The sequence below is a fragment of the Chelon labrosus genome (genome assembly GCF_963514085.1).
Source record: "Chelon labrosus genome assembly, chromosome: 7".
Classification (NCBI taxonomy): Eukaryota; Metazoa; Chordata; class Actinopteri; order Mugiliformes; family Mugilidae; genus Chelon; species Chelon labrosus.
In genome coordinates, this window is record NC_140343.1 from 16,659,021 (window position 1) to 16,678,582 (window position 19,562).

The 19,562-nt window shown below is 40.7% G+C and overlaps 1 pseudogene across 1 annotated transcript; it reads right to left on the bottom strand.

Moving 5' to 3' along the window:
* Positions 1 to 7,083: 7,083 nt before the first annotated feature.
* LOC311491156 (serine protease 57-like) lies at positions 7,084 to 13,237 on the bottom strand (annotated as a pseudogene). The gene is made up of 4 exons: positions 13,188 to 13,237; positions 9,049 to 9,171; positions 7,405 to 7,659; positions 7,084 to 7,298 (listed from the first exon to the last, which is right to left on the bottom strand). The product of its transcript is annotated as a serine protease 57-like (transcript).
* Positions 13,238 to 19,562: the final 6,325 nt, after the last annotated feature.

Sequence of the window (19,562 nt, forward strand, 5' to 3'; positions counted from 1 at the left end):
GCCATTCTTATTTCTAAACAGGTAAATTTTGAAAAAATATCAGAAATAAAAGATAAGGAGGGTAGATATGTTCTCATTAAGGGAAATATAGATGGAAATATAATAACTTTATTCAATATCTATGCACCCCCAGGAAGCGATATGGGTTTTTTTCAAAAGATAATAGATATTATAATTACAGAAACAGAAGGCCTGCTTATATGTGGAGGGGATTTAAATATCCATCTACAACCACAACTAGACTCCTCAAGTGGTAAAACCGAAACAAAGGCTCTATACAGCAAAGTTAATACACTTCTCAAGGATGTGGGACTTATTGATATATGGAGAGAATTATTCCCACAGAGAAGAGATTACACTCACTACTCTGTTCCTCATTCCACCTACACAAGAATAGATTATTTCATAACATTTGGAAGGGATAAAGATAAAGTACAGGCATGTGATATTGGGACGATTGATTTGAGCGACCATGCACCTATATATCTAACTGTTGACCTTGACCTGCCACCTCGGAATACTATATGGAAATTTAACTCAGGCCTCCTTAATGATCCTTGTTTCAAACAGGACATCAGAAAAGAAATAAGGGTTTTCCTAGAACATAATGATAATGGTGAGGTCTCACCTCATATATTGTGGGATACTATGAAGGTGGTCTTAAGAGGGAAAATTATAGCAATAGCCGCACATAAAAAAAGACAAAGAAAAAAAACCTTAGAGGTACTACAACAAAAATTGAAGAATTTGGAATCAAAACATAAGATTAATTCGGATGGAAATACATTTCAGGAAATTGAGAAAGTCAGAAATGAAATTAGAAGTTTAATCACACAGGACATTAAAAGAAACCTCATGTATCTGAAGCAGAGACATTATGAAAGTGGTCCAAAATCAATGAAAATACTGGCATGGAAACTGAAGAAAAAATTATCTGAAAGTACCGTTCATAAAGTACGTGACCCCAGAACAAACAAGGTTAAAAACAAACTAAGTGAGATTCATGAAGCATTTGAAGCATTTTACAAAACTTTATATTCAAGAGTTCCAGGAGGAGACATAGCCCAGACTGACACTTTCTTAAACACCCTGAAATTACCCTCTCTGAATGAAGAGCAAAATCAAAAACTGTTAGCAGAGATAACAGAAGATGAACTGCAGGCGGCAATTAGAAGACTTAAAACAGGTAAATCCCCAGGTTCTGACGGTTATACAGCTGAAGGGTACAAGGAGTTTGGAAGTGAATTGATTCCTACCATACTACCTGCACTGAACTGGGTCCTGGAAAAGGCACAAACACCTCCTAGTTGGAATGAGGCCATTATTTCTGCTATACCAAAGGAAGGCAAGGATAAAACGGAATGTGCATCATTTAGACCAATATCTGTTTTAAATATAGACTACAGAATGTTCACCTCTATCATGGCCAGAAGACTTGAAAAGTTTATGACTAAATTGATCCATAATGATCAAACAGGTTTCATACACCAACGTCAAACACAAGACAATATAAGAAGAACATTACATATTATGAATCATATTGCTAAAAACAAAATCGAAGCAATAGTAATTAGTATAGATGCGGAGAAGGCGTTCGATTCGGTCAATTGGGATTTTCTTTACAGAGTTCTACATAGATTTGGTTTCCATGCCAAGATTATCAAAACCATACAAGCGTTATACAATAATCCTACTGCAAGGGTCAAGGTCAATGGTTATTTATCAAATAGGTTTACCCTGGAAATGGGAACAAGACAGGGCTGTGCATGGTCTCCATTGTTATTTGCACTTCTTGAACCACTTGCTCAATATATAAGACAACATAGAGAGATAGGAGGCATTCATCTGGCGGGAAGAGAGCACAGGCTAGCATGCTACGCAGATGATGTGCTAATTTTTCTCAGCCAGCCAACACACTCTCTGCCTCATCTAATGCTAGCACTAAAGTATTATGGACAATTATCAGGGTATAAGATCAATGTGAGGAAAACCCAAGTGCTATCATATAACTATACTCCAACATCAGAAATGGAGAACAAATACCCATGGTCATGGCAAACAAAATCCTTTAAATACTTAGGTATAACTATTCCTAAAGATCTCTCAAAACTATCAGAATATAACTATTCACCTATACACAAGAAAATCAAAGAAGATATAACAAGATGGAACCTCATCCCTTATATCAGTTTCAGCTCAAGAGTGCAATCTGTCAAACTGAACATACTACCCAGATTGTTATATTTATTTCAAACACTACCAATAGAAGTTCCCCAAAGCCAGTTTAATGAATGGGATAAAATACCGTCTAGATACTTGTGGCAGGGCAAGAGACCAAGGGTTCGCCTCAAAACGTTGCAGTTGGTGAAGGAGAAGGGAGGATGGAGCTTGCCGTCCCTCAAAGAATACTACTATGCCGCCCAGACAAGGGCTATAATATGCTGGTGTAATCCTTCATACTCTGCACAGTGGAAAGACATTGAGGAAAACTTATTTACCACTCCAATACAAGCAATTATAGCTGACTCTAAACTGCAACATTATATAGACAGGTCTGATAATCCATGGGTCAATTTGACCCTTAAGGTGTGGAAAAGTATTATCAGAGAATATAAATTAGAAGGAGACCTACTGTCGCTTAAATGGTGCGGATACGACTCAGACTTTACCCCAAACAAAATGGACACCAGATTCAAAAAGTGGAGAACTAGTGGAATAACAGCCCTATGCAATATTATGAATGGAAACATATTGTTTAGTTTTGAAATGATTCAAGAAAATTATCTATTGGAGAAACAGGATTTCTTTAGATATTTACAGCTACGGCATTATGTTAGCACAAATGCTAAAAATGTGACAGAGGCTAATTCCAGTCTCATAGATTTGTTTAAAAGAGCATATAAGTCAAATATTAGTAAAGGAGTGATATCAGCTGTATATAAATGCTTTATTGATCTTAAAACTCATTCAACAACATACATTAAAACAAAATGGGAAAAGGAGGCTGGGGTAGATATTTCTGAGGAAGAATGGACATTAATATGGGAGAACCAATGGAAATGTACCAGCTCAATGAGCTGGCGAGAGTTTAACTGGAAAAATAATATAAGATATTTCATTACACCATCTCAGACAGGTCATTATAGCGATAACATCCCTATTTGCTGGAGAAAGTGTGGACACCAAGGTGCAAACCATTTCCATATCTTCTGGGACTGTCCCAGCATTAAAAAATTTTGGAAGGAGATACACAATGCCTTACAGGACATATTTTGTGAGGACATTCCTTTGGACTTTAAGACTCTATATCTTGGAAATATACCTCAAGGTTGGCTGAAGGGGGACAAACACTTGATGAATGTAATGCTGGTGGCCAGTAAAAAGACTATAACTAGAAAATGGCTACTACCAGAGTGTCCAACAATTACTTCATGGAGAGACATTGTAACAGAAATCTATAGAATGGAGCAGATAACAGCTCATGTTAACCAAAGAATGGAAATGTTCCTTGAGCACTGGCAAAAGTGGTGCAATTATGTCACAAATAAATGGCCTGACTGTATTTCTTTACTTTACTGAAGATGACATATCCCTGTTTCATTTGTAATTTTGTTATTGTTGTGTTTTTTCAATTGTATGTTTAAACTGGTTTTCTTATATACCTGAAAAAGTAAGAGAATAAGTTTATTGTTTGTCATAGAATATGGAAATCTGGAATAGATGTATGTGAGATTCTGAACACTAATAAAATACAAATTAAAAAAAATAAAATAAAATTTAAAAAGTTCAAGGCCATTCAGGTTTTAATGTCTTCAAGACACAACAGGAGTGGCTTAGGGGCACATACAGTGGGGAAAATAAGTATTTTATACACCGCCGATTTTGCAAGTTTCCCCCTTGGGAATGGAAAGGTCTGCAATTTTCATCATAGGTACACTTCAACTGTGAGAGACAGAAACTAAAACAAAAATCCAGAAAATCACATTGTGTGATTTTTAAATAATTAATTTGCATTATATTGCATCAAATACGTATTTGATACAATAGAAAAACAGAACTTAATATTTAGTACAGAAACCAATTACAGAGATCAAACGTTTCCTATAGTTCTTGACCAGGTTTTCACACACTGCAGCAGGGATTATGGCCCACTCCTCCATACAGATCTCCTCCAGATCTTTCAGGTTTCGAGGCTGTAGATGGCCAGCATGGAGTTTCAGCTCCCTAAAAAGATTTTCTATTGGGTTCAAGTCTAGAGCCACTCCAGGACCTTGAAATGCTTCTTACGGAGCCACTCCTTAGTTGCGCTGGCTGTGTGTTTTGGGTCATTGTCATGCTGGAAGACCCAGCCACGAACCCATCTTCAGTGCTCTTACTGAGGGAAGGAGGTTGTTGCCCAAAATACATGGCCCCATCCAGCCTCTCCTCAATGGTGCAGTCGTCCTATCGCCTTTGCAGAAAAGTTCCCACAAAGCATTATGTTTCCACCCCCATGCTTCACAGTTGGGATGGTGTTCATGGGATTGCACTCATCCTTCTTTTTCCTCCAAACATGGCGAGTGGAGTTATACCAAAAAGTTCACTTTTGGTCTCATCTGACCACATGACCTTCTCCCATGCCTCCTCTGGATCACCCAGATGGTCACTGGCAAACTTCAGATGGGCCTGGACATGTGCTGGCATGAGCAGGAGGACCTTGCATGTGCTGCAGGATTTTAATCCATGACGGCGTATGGGGTTACTAATGGTTACCATTGAGACTGTGGTCCCAGCTCTCTTCAGGTCATTGACCAGGTCCTCCCGTGTAGTTCTGGGCTGATCCCTGACCTTTCTCATGATCATTGACACTGCACTCCATGAGATCTTGCATGGAGCCCCAGTCCGAAGGAGATTGACAGTCATCTTGATGTCTCTTCCATTTTCTAATAATTGCGCCAACAGTTGTTGGCTTCTCACCAAGCTGCTTGCCTTTTGTCCCGTAGCCTATCCCAGCCTTGTGCAGGGCTACAATTTTGTCTCTTCTGTCCTTAGACAGCTCTTTGGTCTTGTCTGTGGTGGAGAGGTTGGAGTCTGATTGCTTGAGTGTGTGGACAGGTGTCTTTTATACAGGTAACAAGTTCAAACTGGTGCAATTAATACAGGTAATGAGTGGAGGATAGGAGGGCTTCTTAAAGACAAACTAACAGGTCTGTGAGAGCCAGAATCCTTGCTGGTTGGTAGGTGATCAAATACTTATTCCATGCAATAAAATCCAAATTAATTATTTAAAAATCATACAATGTGATTTTCTGGATTTTTTTAGTTTCTGTCTCTCACAGTTGAACTGTTCCTATGATGAAAATTACAGACATCTCCATTCTTTGTAAGTGGGGAAACTGGCAAAATCGGTGGTGTATCAAATACTTATTTTCCCCACTGTATATCTATCGTCAGCATTAACAGTGGAAAGAGATACCATGCTACCATGAAATACCATGAAAAAAGCAGGGGCCCTAACATTTAACCCAGTGGAACCTCATATGACAGCAGAGCAGAGCAGAGCAGGCCTCAGAACCACCAAGGCTTACACACATTGTCCTGTCTGCCAGATAAGACCTAAGCCGATCCAGAGCACTACCATTAGGTGTCGTAATGGAGCTACTATTGTTACGGTCCACAGTGTCAAAGGCCTCTGTTTTGCCAGAGTCATTTTCCAGGAGGATGTCATTAAAAACTCTTAATAAAGCTGACTTTGTGCTATGCAGTGTTTTAAAACCAGACTGAAAGACCTCCAGGACATCATGCTCATCCAGAAAAGATTTTAAGCAGGGGTTTCACCACTTCATGTTTAAAACTAACGGGAACAACACCAGAGGACAGACTGCTGTTAATAATGGCCAGAACTGACTGCCCTATACTAAAAGTGAGGAGGGAGGGGCAGCGTCACAGGGAGAGCTTAATATGGGCAAACACATCTTCTAAAAACAACAGAGACACTGGCTCAAACTTATCAAACACAACAGAGCAAGGAACAGGGTCAGAAGAGTCGGATGCAGGAGCTGAGATGAGAGCCCTCGTAGTAGCAACCTTATCGATAAAAGAGTTCAGGAAGCTATTGCACATTTCAGGGGACGTCTCAGTGCAAACAGGCTGTGGGGCATTAAGAATAGTGTCAGTGGTATTAAATAACACACATGGGTTGTGACGGTTGGACTCAATCAGTTTTGCCAATTGTTCATTTTTGGCCTCTTTAACATTGTTCTGGTAATGGCGCCAAGCAGTCCTTCAGGATCTGGAAAGAAACCTGCAGCTTATCCTTCTTCCACCTGCGTTCAGCTCTGCAGCACTCCTATCCAGCTGCTCGAGTTTTGTCGTTAAACCAGGGCTCAGATTTTGCTTAAAACGTCCTTAACCTACAGCTTATCAGGACAACACACGAATATTAATATCTCCAGTAAAAAGGGCACGATCATACTTAGGCATAAAGTAAAAGTCATTAACAAAGTCCTTATTGTATTTGGGAGATCGGTAAATGACAGCACACAGCACCGGGTCAGTGCGACCCACCTCAAATAAGGTTGCTTCAAAGCTGGAGATTGAAGATATGACAGCGCGCTGCTTACATTTAAAAACATTTTTGTAAACAATGGCCGTTCCTATTTTATACTCTGTCCCATGAATGCACCACTGTCACCACTGTGAATCTATGTTAAAATTATTATCCAACAGCTACACCCATTTACGGTGGAGTCTAAAAACACCACCTTACCTTATGTATAATGTATATATTAAGGCTTGATTTGTAGTTCAACCAAATGCCTCGCCTGTTCAGCTGTATTGCCATATTTATTGTTTATTACATGTAACAACAGCCGTTTATTTTTAATTTCATTTATTATTTTATTCATCATTTAAGAGTGCATCACTGCTTGACATATAACTGCAAAAAAAAAAAAAAAATAATCCAAAAAACCAAGTGCTTGGAAGTTTCAGCTTAGTCTTTTACATTCAGCGCAGTATGCATGCATAATATTAGAGTTGACTTTGCCCAGTCCATTTGGAAAGCATATCAAAACAAATGCTGTTGAGTCCCAGGTGATAATAAACTGAAAACACTTGTAGGATTGTTATCCAGTAAATCTTGCTGACACATCATCGTTCATTATCTAATTGCTGTTTAACACGCTTGTAATCCAGTCCGTGAAGCTTGATATACGTGTGTAGACATCAGGTGTGTTGCGATCTCCACAACGCCTTCCAGAGAAGGAGACAACACCCGCCGCAGCTCCATCACACACCAATGGACCACCTGAATCCCCCTGAATGATAAGAGACAGTTTTACAGTAAGTGAACTTTGTTTAAGTGTATCGTTTGTTTTTGCTCAAAAGTTCCCAAATCAATGTCCAGTAACTGTATTTTCTTACCGAGCAGAAGCCTTGCAAGTTCCTTGCTCCCTCGCCACAAATCATCGATGAGGTGATGGGAACTCGTCCCCATTTCCTTTAACATCTTTTTTGTCGCAGGATGGTGACATTGACTTCCTGCAGCCTGTTTGCTAAAGTGTTGTTATCCCCTATATCACCCCAGCCGGCTGTAAGGCAACGACTTTCTCTATTCACTCTGCGGGTCCTCAGTGAGATCACCTGCACTTCTGCAGTCAGCTGGGCCTTGCGGTCAAGCTGAGAAAGAGGTTCATGATAGAAAAATGCCAAAAAAAGTGGTTTGTGTAATTTGAACATTCATGTTAAAAATGAGAAACTTCAATGAAAATCTGACACATTAACAGTAGAGAGTGACAGCGGTCCTTACTTTTACAAGCATGATATCATTCATACACTATATTACCAAAAGTATTCGCTCACCCATTCAAATGATCAGAATCAGGTGTTCTAATCACTTGGCCTGGCTCCAGGTGTATAAATTCAAGCACTCAGGCATGCAGACTGTGAAACAAGACATTTGTGAAAGAATGGGCCGCTCTCAGGAGCTCAGTGAATTCCAGCGTGGAACTGTCATAGGATGCCACTTGTGCAACAAATCCAGTCGTGAAATTTCCTCGCTCCTAAATATTCCACAGTCAACTGTCAGCTCTATTATAACAAAATGGAAGCGTTTGGGAAAAACAGCAACTCAGCCACGAAGTGGTAGGCCACGTAAAGTGACGGAGAGGGGTCAGCGGATGCTGAAGCGCATAGTGCAAAGAGGTCGCCGACTTTCTGCACAGTCAATTGCTACAGAGCTACAAACTTCATGTGACCTTCAGATTAGCCCAAGTACAGTACGCAGAGAGCTTCATGGAATGGGTTTCCATGGCCGAGCAGCTGCAGCCAAGCCACACATCACCAAGTGCAATGCAAGGCGTCGGATGCAATGGTGTAAAGCACGCCGCCACTGGCCTCTAGAGCAGTGGAGACGCGTTCTCTGGAGTGATGAATCACGCTTTACCATCTGGCAATCTGATGGACGAGTCTGGGTTTGGAGGTTGCCAGGAGAACGGTACATTTCAGATTGCATTGTGCCAACTGTGAAATTTGGTGGAGGAGGAATTATGGTATGGGGTTGTTTTTCAGGAGCTGGGCTTGGCCCCTTAGTTCCAGTGAAAGGAACATTGAATGCTTCAGGATACCAAAACATTTTGGACAATTCCATGCTCCCAACCTTGTGGGAACAGTTTGGAGCGGGCCCCTTCCTCTTCCAACATGACTGTGCACCAGTGCACAAAGCAAGGTCCATAAAGACGTGGATGACAGAGTCTGGTGTGGATGAACTTGACTGGCCTGCACAGAGTCCTGACCTGAACCCGATAGAACACCTTTGGGATGAATTAGAGCGGAGACTGAGAGCCAGGCCTTCTCGACCAACATCAGTGTGTGACCTCACCAATGCGCTTTTGGAAGAATGGTCAAAAATTCCTATAAACACTCTCCTCAACCTTGTGGACAGTCTTCCCAGAAGAGTTGAAGCTGTAATAGCTGCAAAAGGTGGACCGACATCATATTGAATTCTATGAGTTAGGAATGGGATGGCACTTCAGTTCATAGAATGAGTAAAGGCAGGTGAGCGAATACTTTTGGTAATATAGTGTATGTCCATCATATGCTGGATGTGGAATGGATCTGACTGCAGTGAATGTCTGCTTTGCAGACTCGTTAGCCCTCAGGGTATCAGCACCAAGCACAACTGTGTATTGTCTACAAATCAAACAACATTAGCTTTATATGATGTGATGTTAAGGCAGTTAATAATCATATGACAGCAGAGCAGAGCAGGCCTCAGAACCACCAAGGCTTACACACATAGTCCTGTCTGCCAGATAAGACCTGAGCCGATCCAGAGCACTACCACAATTGCCCACTAGGTGTCGTAATCGAGCCACTATTGTTACGGTCCACAGTGTCAAAGGCCTCTGTTTCACCAGAGTCATTTTCCAGGAGGATATCATTAAAAACTCTTAATAAAGCTGACTTTGTGCTATGCAGTGTTTTAAAACCAGACTGAAAGACCTCCAGGACATCATGCTCATCCAGAAAAGATTTTAAGCAGGGGTTTCACCACTTCATGTTTAAAACTAACGGGAACAACACCAGAGGACAGACTGCTGTTAATAATGGCCAGAACTGACTGCCCTATACTAAAAGTGAGGAGGGAGGGGCAGCGTCACAGGGAGAGCTTAATATGGGCAAACACATCTTCTAAAAACAACAGAGACAACAGAGACATTGGCTCAAACTTATCAAACACAACAGAGCAAGGAACAGGGTCAGAAGGGTCGGCTGCAGGAGCTGAGATGAGAGCCCTCGCAGTAGCAACCTTATCGATAAAAGAGTTCAGGAAGCTATTGCACATTTCAGGGGACGTCTCAGTGCAAACAGGCTGTGGGGCATTAACAACAGTGTCAGTGGTATTAAATAACACACGTGGGTTATGATGGTTGGACTCAATCAGTTTTGCCAAGTGTTCATTTTTGGCCTCTTTAACAGTATTCTGGTAATGGCGCCAAGCAGTCCTTCAGGATCTGAAAAGAGCTGCAGCTTATCCTTCTTCCACCTGCGTTCAGCTCTGCAGCACTCCTATCCAGCTGCTCCAGTTTTGTCATCAAACCAGGGCTCAGGTTTCGCTTTAGGCATCAGAGTTTTTAATGGAGCCATGGAGTCCAATACGGTTCAGCAGGAGGAGTGAAACCAGGAACAGAGCTCCTCCATGTTAACAGATATTGAGTCAGAGGAGACGCAGAGCTGGTCAAAAGCAGAAGAGAACTGACGGGCAGTAAAAGGGTTAAAAGTCCTACGGCAGCAGGAGCGCCAAGTCTAACTGCAGCACTATGTGTGTCCATGTTTGTGTGTGGGACCAGACACACACTGCAGCAAATTAGAGTCAATAATGTTTAAAAAGTCCTTAACCAACGGCTTATCAGGACAACACACGAATATTAAAATCTCCAATAAAAAGGCCACGATCATACTTAAGTACTAAAGTAAAAGTCATTAACGAAGTCCTTATTGTATTTAGGGGGTCGGTAAATAACAGTGCACAGCACCGGGTCTGAGCGACCCACCTCAAATAAGGTCGCTTCAAAGCTGGAGATTGAAGATGAGTTGGTGCTGCTGACATTTAAAAACATTTTTGTAAACTATTGCCTTTCCTCCACCATGACCCGCCTGGACGAACAGCCTGCCGGTAAAATCTCAACTAGAGCGCTGCACTCACCTGCACTCATCCAAGTCTCCAGGCCACGGGAGCTGTAGAAATCCCTCAGGATAAAGGTTTTGTTAGCCAGTGATCTGGCATTCACCAGGCCAATCCTAGCAGGAGCTGGAGCCTGTGGTTCGGTGGATCGGGGAGCCCTGGGCAGCGTCTGTACCCTGCGCTGAGATAGAGTTCAAGAGGGCACGGGCGGCATCCCTCAACTGTGCCGGTGATAGGTACCACACAGGCATCGATTGGATCCAGGAAACGCCGGAACACAAAAAAAGGAGAAAATAGCCAATGTCCTGTCGTGGACAGCCAGAGACTCAACCAGACGTCTTCCGCCAGGAAAGTAGGGCCAAGGCCCAGTAAAGGTGAATAGAAATCCCCGCCAGTAGCAGGGACAAAGTTTTTTGACCACCATAATCAAACGTACCTATATCACTGGCATTTTGTCTGGCGATCATACACCAGCAGAGACTTGATCTATACAGTGCCAAAGGTTAAAAACAGTAAAAACAAAAAACATTGTAGGAGCGGCAAACAAATCAGCTAAACATAATACATTCTGGCATTTGGTCCATGTTAGTATGTAGCTCGTAGCACCACGGTGCTTTATTCAGAAAGTTGTGTTACTACAGTAGATTTAGATTCATTGAGACAACGATTTATGTGTTTTTAATAGTTATTTTTCCTGGTTTGGATTCTTGTTACCATAACACTTATGTATCTATAAAAGTAGACTACCAACACAATTTTGTTTATCATCCTTTATATTGTATTATGTTTGTCAACTATGGCTTTTAAACAAAATTATGTTGTACATTCTGCCCTTTCTGTCACTTTTTAATAAGTAATAAACTCATAATATGGGCACCACAGTGGTGTGGTGGTTAGCACTGATTCCTCACTGCAAGAAGGTTCTGAGTTCGAATCCACCTGTCTACTGGGGCCTTTCTGTGTGGAGTTTGCATGTGTTTCCCTGTGTGTATATGGGTTGTATCCGGGCTTCCTCCCACCATCTTAATTGGCCATAGATGTGAGTGGATGGTTGGCTGTCACTACCTGGATTTAACTAAGCATATACACTACCGGTCAAAAGTTTTAGAACACCACACTTTTTCCAGTTTTTTACTGAAAATTATTCAGTTTAGTGTCTCATTGCACTCTGAAATGAAAGCATTGAACAAATAAGCAATTTGAGTTGAAAAGGAAATCATGGAATCAATTTACAGACCAAAATGTATTCTAAACTATTGACTCATGAAAGTAGCCACCTTTGGCAGATATAACAGCTGAACTCACTCGTGGCATTCTTTCTACAATAGAAATCAAATATTCTTCAGAAAGTTCTTCCCAAGTCTGTTGCAGAAGTTCCCATAAATGTGTGGCACTTGTAGGTTGCTTGGCTTTCACTCTTCTGTCCAGTTCATCCCAAACCAGCTCAATGGGGTTTAAGTCTGGAGACTGTGCTGGCCACTCCATGTTTTTAAGCTTACCATCTTGTTCTTTTTTCCTGAGGTAGTTCTGGCATAGCTTATGACTTGTGTTTTGGGTCATTATCTTGCTGCTTTTGATCGGTAGTATATGTACAAGCCTCCTATTGGATAATTACTGCATGGCCGATTATCTTTCAGCTGGCAACAAGTTATTTAACCCCAACTGATGCAATGAGTGGCTTCTCATTTCTTAAACAACCATGTTGAAAGACACATCCTGTGATCGTGGAAAAAATGTTATTCTGTTTGAGAAGCGACAAGTCATTGGCATTCATCAAGCAGAGAAAACATCTGAGGAGATTGGAGAAACTACTAAAATTGGGTAAAGAACTGTCCAACGTATTATTAAAAACTGGAATGATAGTGAGGAACCAGTGCATCAGGGTAAGAAGAGAGGCAGATGAAGTGATGCACCCATCATGCCTAGTGTCTACTGTACAAGCCTGCGAGGGCAGTGCTATGATCTGGGGTTGCTGCAGTTGGTTAGGTCTCGGTTCAGCAACATTATGTGCCCAAAGAATGAGGTCAGCTGACTACCTGAATATACTGAATGACCAGGTTATTTCATCAATGGATTTTTTTCTTCCCTGATGGCACGGGCATATTCCTAGATGACAATGTCAGGATTCATCGGGCTCAAACTGTGAAAGAGTGGTTCAGGGAGCATGAGACATCATTTGCACACATGGATTAGCCACCACAGAGTCCAGACCTTAACCCCATTGAGAATCTTTGGGATGTGCTGGAGAAGGCTTTGCGCAGTGGTCAGACTCTCCCATCATCAATACAAGATCTTGGTGAAAAATGAATGCAACACTGGATGGAAATAAATTTTGTGACATCGCAGAAGCTTATCGAAACAATGCCACAGCGAATGTGTGCTGTAATCAAAGCTAAAGGCAGTCCAATGAAATATTATGTGAACTTTTTTTTTTTTTTTGGTGACAACTCTTTTTTTTTTTTTTGGCCAGGCAGTGTATTTGAAGATCTCCCTGATGCTTCCTACTCAAGCACAGCCTTACCTGGTGGTCAGAGGGCTGGGGAAATAGCAGGCCAGGACATTTGTTGACATAACGCATTCCCTAGCCCCTTACCCTAATCTTCTCAACTAAGTGCTTAACCCTATTCCCTTACCTTAACTCTAACTATAACCTAACTGTACCCTTCACCCTAAAGCCAAGTCTTAACCCTCAAACAACTTTGTTTAGCCATGTCCTCACTTTGCACGAATGTCCTCCATCTGATGGTGGTCCTCAGAAAGATAGTTGCACACACAGTGACTTAAGTTGTTTGATCTGCTAACTTCCTATCAATTGTTATTTATGTACCTCCATATTCCAATAACAAATACGCAGTAAAGGCATATATATATATATATATATATATATATATATATATATATATATATACATATAATATATAATGTTGCTGGTACTACTATTTACATCTGCATTTGTTTTACATGCTTGAACATTTTCAGTTTCCTTTTCTATACATTCTCCCCAGTCATTTAATGAGTGTACAGAATCTGATCTGGGAAGTTATTATTGCATCTTTGCATTATTTGAGAGTATTTGTGTCATATGTAGCGACATAAGTCTTCATATTCTATACCCAGACATGACAGTGTCTGATTAATAAAAAAGCACTTTCACATCAAATATGTAATACACAATACACAAAACATGAACACCATGTTAACTCAGATTGAGATGATGAACAGTTACGACTCTGCTGTAAGTCAGATCATGGACAGCATTCTTCCCATCAGAACAAAACTAAATCACAAACCCAAACTCCTTTGAGAAATGGAGAAAATGTGAGAAAAAGATTCTGTTGGAGGGCTGACCACTAATAGTGCAAGATAATGCTGCAAGCAGATTAGGAAATCTGTGTACATAGACTCAACTGTGAACATTTCTGAAAATAGAGAAGCAGAAATTGGTGCAGACATTCATGACGCAAGCAAAACTTGTGTCTTGGTGAAAGCGGCAAGATGGCCTCTTTAAAAACAAGGTTGCTTCATCAGAAACTGTGATTATCTTACAATAGGATATTATCTGACTTCAAACCACATCCTTTGTTGCCGTTTGACTTCACATGTATTTGTCTTATCTTGTTTATCATCACCCTGATGCACATGTTTTTCAACTTCGTAGTATGAGATGAGTCATTGACATTTTCCTCTAGTTATTTTTCAACCGGAGCTGTTCATTTTTAATTTATTTTTTCAAAGAAACAACAAGTCATACAACTAAGGTGTGCCGAAGCAAAGATTTGTGACATATTTTTGCCTTTACTCATTCCTTCTCTTTATAACCTCGTTGATTCATTCAAGGTGTTTTGAAATATCTGTATATACGTTGGGGAACAGTTCACAGTTATAATTTCTTGCAGGCACAACACCAACAGCTTCCTCCTTGCACACGAGAGGTCCACCAGAATCACCCTGTGAGGAAGAAGACATTTAAGTTGTTTACTCAAGGTAGAGTAAGGTGATTATTATTATTATTTTTTTTTTTTTAGCATGAAACCAGTTAAGAATTAACACTCATACCTGACAGAATCCTTTCCTTGTGCCATATCCACTTGCACAGATAACTTTAGCAGGAAGATGATGCCATTACATTCTTGTGGGTTAATGACAGACACATCCACCACTCTCAGCTCATTCACAGAGGGACTGTTGGTACTAGTCTTACCCCATCCTGCCACCTGACATGTTTCATTGTCTTAGGTTTATTTCACCAGATGAAAGTTGAATCATTTGCAGTCTGGAGTTCAGTTGAGTTTTATTTGCCAACTGGAGACACACATAAACACACAGAAAGTTAAAAAGTAAGCAATGTCATTATTAATCAGACTGCAACATGTTTGGTGCTGGACATTTTAAATTTATATTGTTATGTATCCCCTGATACTATTGGTGCATCGATATATTCATTTGAGGAGCGTGATGTCATCACCCTTTCCAGCGTTCTGGTAAGGTGGGTGAATGATCTTCTTTCCAATTTCTATTTTTACATTATGGAGATCCTTGAGATTACGGGCGCCCAGAACAAAATGTGTAATGTAGCTGCAGGAGGAATCATTGGGAGGTGGTCAGTGTATTTTCTAAAGATGATTTCTGATTACATGAATCTTAGAAGAAGACTGATTACTCACTCTCTGTAACAGTGCGCAGCAGTAACTATAAATTCCTCAGTGACAAGAAATCTTTCACATACATGACCTCTGTTCTGCACTAAGGCCATGTACAGCAGCGAGTTCTCACAAAAATGCAAAATTAGCTTAGCACCCCATTAAAAGTTTGGAGAAAAAGAAACTGATTTGGAATTCTTGCCATTTTGTTGAAAACAAGTCAGAAGCAGGAATGTAGGCAGACTGGTCATGATGGAAGCAAAACTCTTGTCTTCTCAGCGTTGTCAGGCTGAAACATTTATACAGATGCTTGCTTTGCTGACAACAATGATTAACATCTATTTTGTCTGACTTCAAACCACATCCTTGGTACAGTGTAAATGTGCGCGATCAAGCCCTCGTCTGAAGCACATGCACAATCTTCTACCTTTATCTCTTTTTGCAGACTTTGCATCAGAAATTTGTTCATATTGCACATGGAGTAAGATCAGTAGACACACAGGTGCTTGGCACTACAAGTGTGTTCTGCCCCTGTTGTAATCCATATGTGAATGCTGTGGTCAGGACAGAGGTCCAGATGTCCAACAGGACAGATAACACTGGCAGAAAGAAGAGGCCAATACTCTGGTTCAATGACAGACACATTCACTGCTCATCAGCACTGAGACCATGGGCTCTAGCCTTACCACATTCAACCACCTGGCACCTTTCATTTATCTTTATGTTCATTTTAGAACAGGGAAGTTGAAAAGGTTTGCTCAGCTGACATCAAAACCATTAAAAAACTACGAGTATATGACACTGAAAAGATAACATAAAAATATAAAAGATGTGGTTAAAAAAGGATAAAAAAATCCGGAAAGAGTGACAGTCAGGGTGGGTAGGCTTGTAGGAACAGGTGGGTTTTGAGACACAAGGTGTGTAAATACACAAAGAAACTGCTAAATCTCATCTGTGACTATGGAGTTGATTGAAAAATGCGTGCGTAGGTTACTGCGTTAATTCCCACAGAGGCATAAGAGGCGAAAGGTCCCACACTTAAGGAGCATGTTGTCAGTTCTAAGGAAGCACACACCAGAATAAGAAAAAGCTTTTTCTTTTGCTGGTGTGGCAGTAATGTGCTTCTGTACGATTCCATTCACGCCACTGGGATAAGATGTTTGTATTTCCTGACAGTGCGTTTCTCAGTTTTGTCAGTCAACTGAGATTGAGCCAAGGACATCTTGCTTCCCGAATAAGTAATAATTCAGAGGTTGTCAGTAGACTTCATGAAGTTGCGCCAACACAACTGTCAAAAAAAATAAATAAAAATAAATATTTTTGAAAAAGGGGGAAAAACGCAGAAAGTTCAAATGTGACTTACATTGAGCAGCAGTGACCACAAAGTCTTCCCTGACGAGAATGCTCCACGTACATGTTTTTGTGCCACCACCAAGGCTCTACCACCTTTGTTTTTGAGCCTTCTGGGCAGGTCCAGTAACAGTTGGTTTGTTTGTTGTCTCAGTGATCTGGCTGGAGTGTGGTGATGTAGTCATTCAGACAAATAAGACGGTGCCTGGCCATTCACACTCTTAAAAAACAAGCAATAACATTTTAAACTGGATCCTATAATAGACTAAAGGCCAGTACAAGTGTCTTCTTTTCAGACAGTTCAGAGCCTGTATTGATTCATTGCTGTTAGTTAGTATGTGTAGACAGATTTGTACATCATCTATGAAACAATGGAAGGCTATCGTTAGAGCCATTTTTTGTTTTGTTTGTATTTGTTTTTGTTTCATGTCATTCCCTATGGGCCAGGTTGCGTGGCGATCTGTACTGTGGGAGGCGGGAAGGCATAAATAGGAGAGGTGCTAATTACTCCAGGAGGTGTGCTGCTTACCAGGAAAGCACACAGTTTTTGACTGTCAGTGTCGTTTCCTTGTTCCGTGGCAAAAATGTGAGCCTTTGTTCAGTTGTACATAAAAGTTATAGGAGTACCTTAAGTGTGTGTGTAGATTGGCTAAAGTCACAAAGCCTTTGGATTGTTTAGACTGAAGATCGTGAATAAATGTTTGGTGCAACTGCATGGCAGCATGGACGTCTACTCATTTAATGGATTCACTACGGAGAAGGACGCATCAGATACGGTCACTGGTACAGCAGCCTCTCAGTGGCTTATAGATTCGTTTTGTTGTTTTTGTTGGAACAAGTCACTAAAGCTATGTTGTACGTTTTTAAAAATGGACGCTGAGGGAAGTATGAATAACAAGAAAAGAATGTGGCCCAGGATAAAGCCTTGAGGAACTCCACAGTTAAGGGGGGATGCAGTTGAAGAATACTGGACAGTGAAACTCCTGTTTGATAAATAACACTGGAACTATTTCTTTGCTGTGCCTTTAAAGCCTACACACAAGCCGAGACATGACATAAGCATTTTGTAATCTAGTGTGTCAATGACAGCAGTCAGGTCCAAGAGAACCAGGACATCAGAGTTACCAGAATCAACAGTTAAAAGCAAATCATTGAAAATATGTGCTTTGACACAATTTAAAACCAGACAGTAACTTCTCAGAAATACCATGCAAGTCGAGGTATGGCTGCAGTTGGTCATAAACTACTTACTAAACCTTTGATAGAAATGGATGCTTGGGACTGTGCATGAATAAAGTGTATTGCACTGTGGTCTTGTGAGTCACCATTGTTCAGGCCTTATTAGGTTTCACTGACAAGAAATTCTCAACATACACTGAACACTTAACATCTGACTCATACTATCTTATCTAACTTCTAACCACATCCTTGGTACAGCCTCAGTTCCTTGTGTTCTCAACATGTATTTGTATTATCCTATTTATCATGTCATCACATGCACATAAATGATTTTGTCAGAAATGAGCTTATCATTGTTTAACTTATCTAACTTAAACCACATCCTTGGTACAGCGTAGCTTTGTTTGTTAACAGTGTGTATTATTTTTAGATCATGTTGCTTATTGTAGAAACACAACAAATTAAGGATTTTCATGAAACATCTGTTCGCACTGCTCACGGAATAACATCAGTGCCTATGTTCATGCCACTTTGTTAAACGACTGGAGACACACATAATCAGAAAATAAAACAGTAAAACAAAACAGTTCTGATGCATCAGAGAAAGGACATGGGACTTCTGAGGGTGTCCTGTGGTGTCTGTCTACAGAATGTTCTTAGTTGTGGCCTTTGGGTCCTATGGGTTGTCTGTGGATCAGGCTTTTTCCAGTGCATCCCACAGATACTTGATCAGTTTGGGATCTAGTGAATTTGGAGGCCAGGTCAACACCTTGTGCTGTCTTTCATGTTTTTTGCGATGCTCCTAAATTGTTTGTGTGTGTGTGCCTGTGTCAGCCTGCATCCTGCTGGGGATGGCTGCTGAGTGTCATCAGGGACATGTGGTCATGGGAGGGAGGTGACGCAGTGTGAACTTCCACGACACAGACAGTGTTACAATGTCAGTGTGCAACATGTAGAGTATTTGCATTATTTTATTAATCTGCAGACCCTCATATAAAGCACATGCATGTACATTATGTCATTAAAGAGGGGTTCGTCACAGTGCTTGACACATATGAATTATTCTTTTTCCTATTTTATGTGCTGTTCGCTTTTAGTTATTTTTTGTATTTATGTTAGTTTAACATCTGGTCATATTGCACACAAAAAACTTAAGCGGCACAGTGGCGTGGTGGTTAGCACTGATGCCTCACAGTAAGACAGTTCCGGGCTCTAATTCATCGTTCGACTGGGACTTTTCTGTGTGGAGTTTGCATGTTCTCCGGGTACTCCGGCTTCCTCCCACTGTTAGGTCAGGTTGTTAATTGGCCGTAGGCATCTGTCTACGTCACAGGACAAGCGGTTACAGAAGAAGAATGAAGTGAGACATAGCAATAATCATATTCAATGGAGAAAACATGAGATTACTTCTTCTGGCAGTAACTATCACCAAAAAAAAACCCTGCTTGTGAACCAGAAACAAATAAACACAATGCACCTTATACAGTAGGTATTACATCTCAATTGAAAACTGTCCATCTCCACCAAAACACTGCAGTAGATCTACTTGGTCGTCTTTTATTCATTTCCTACAATCCTCATTCTATTACTGTTTTTGCCCAGAGTGCTAAACATAACCTTAACCTGTATCCTTACATGCTTACAAACTCAATCATTATCACGTTTTCATCTGAATCCACTTCAGTCAGCAGAGACTACATTCTACATTCTTTGCTTCTCTGACCAAA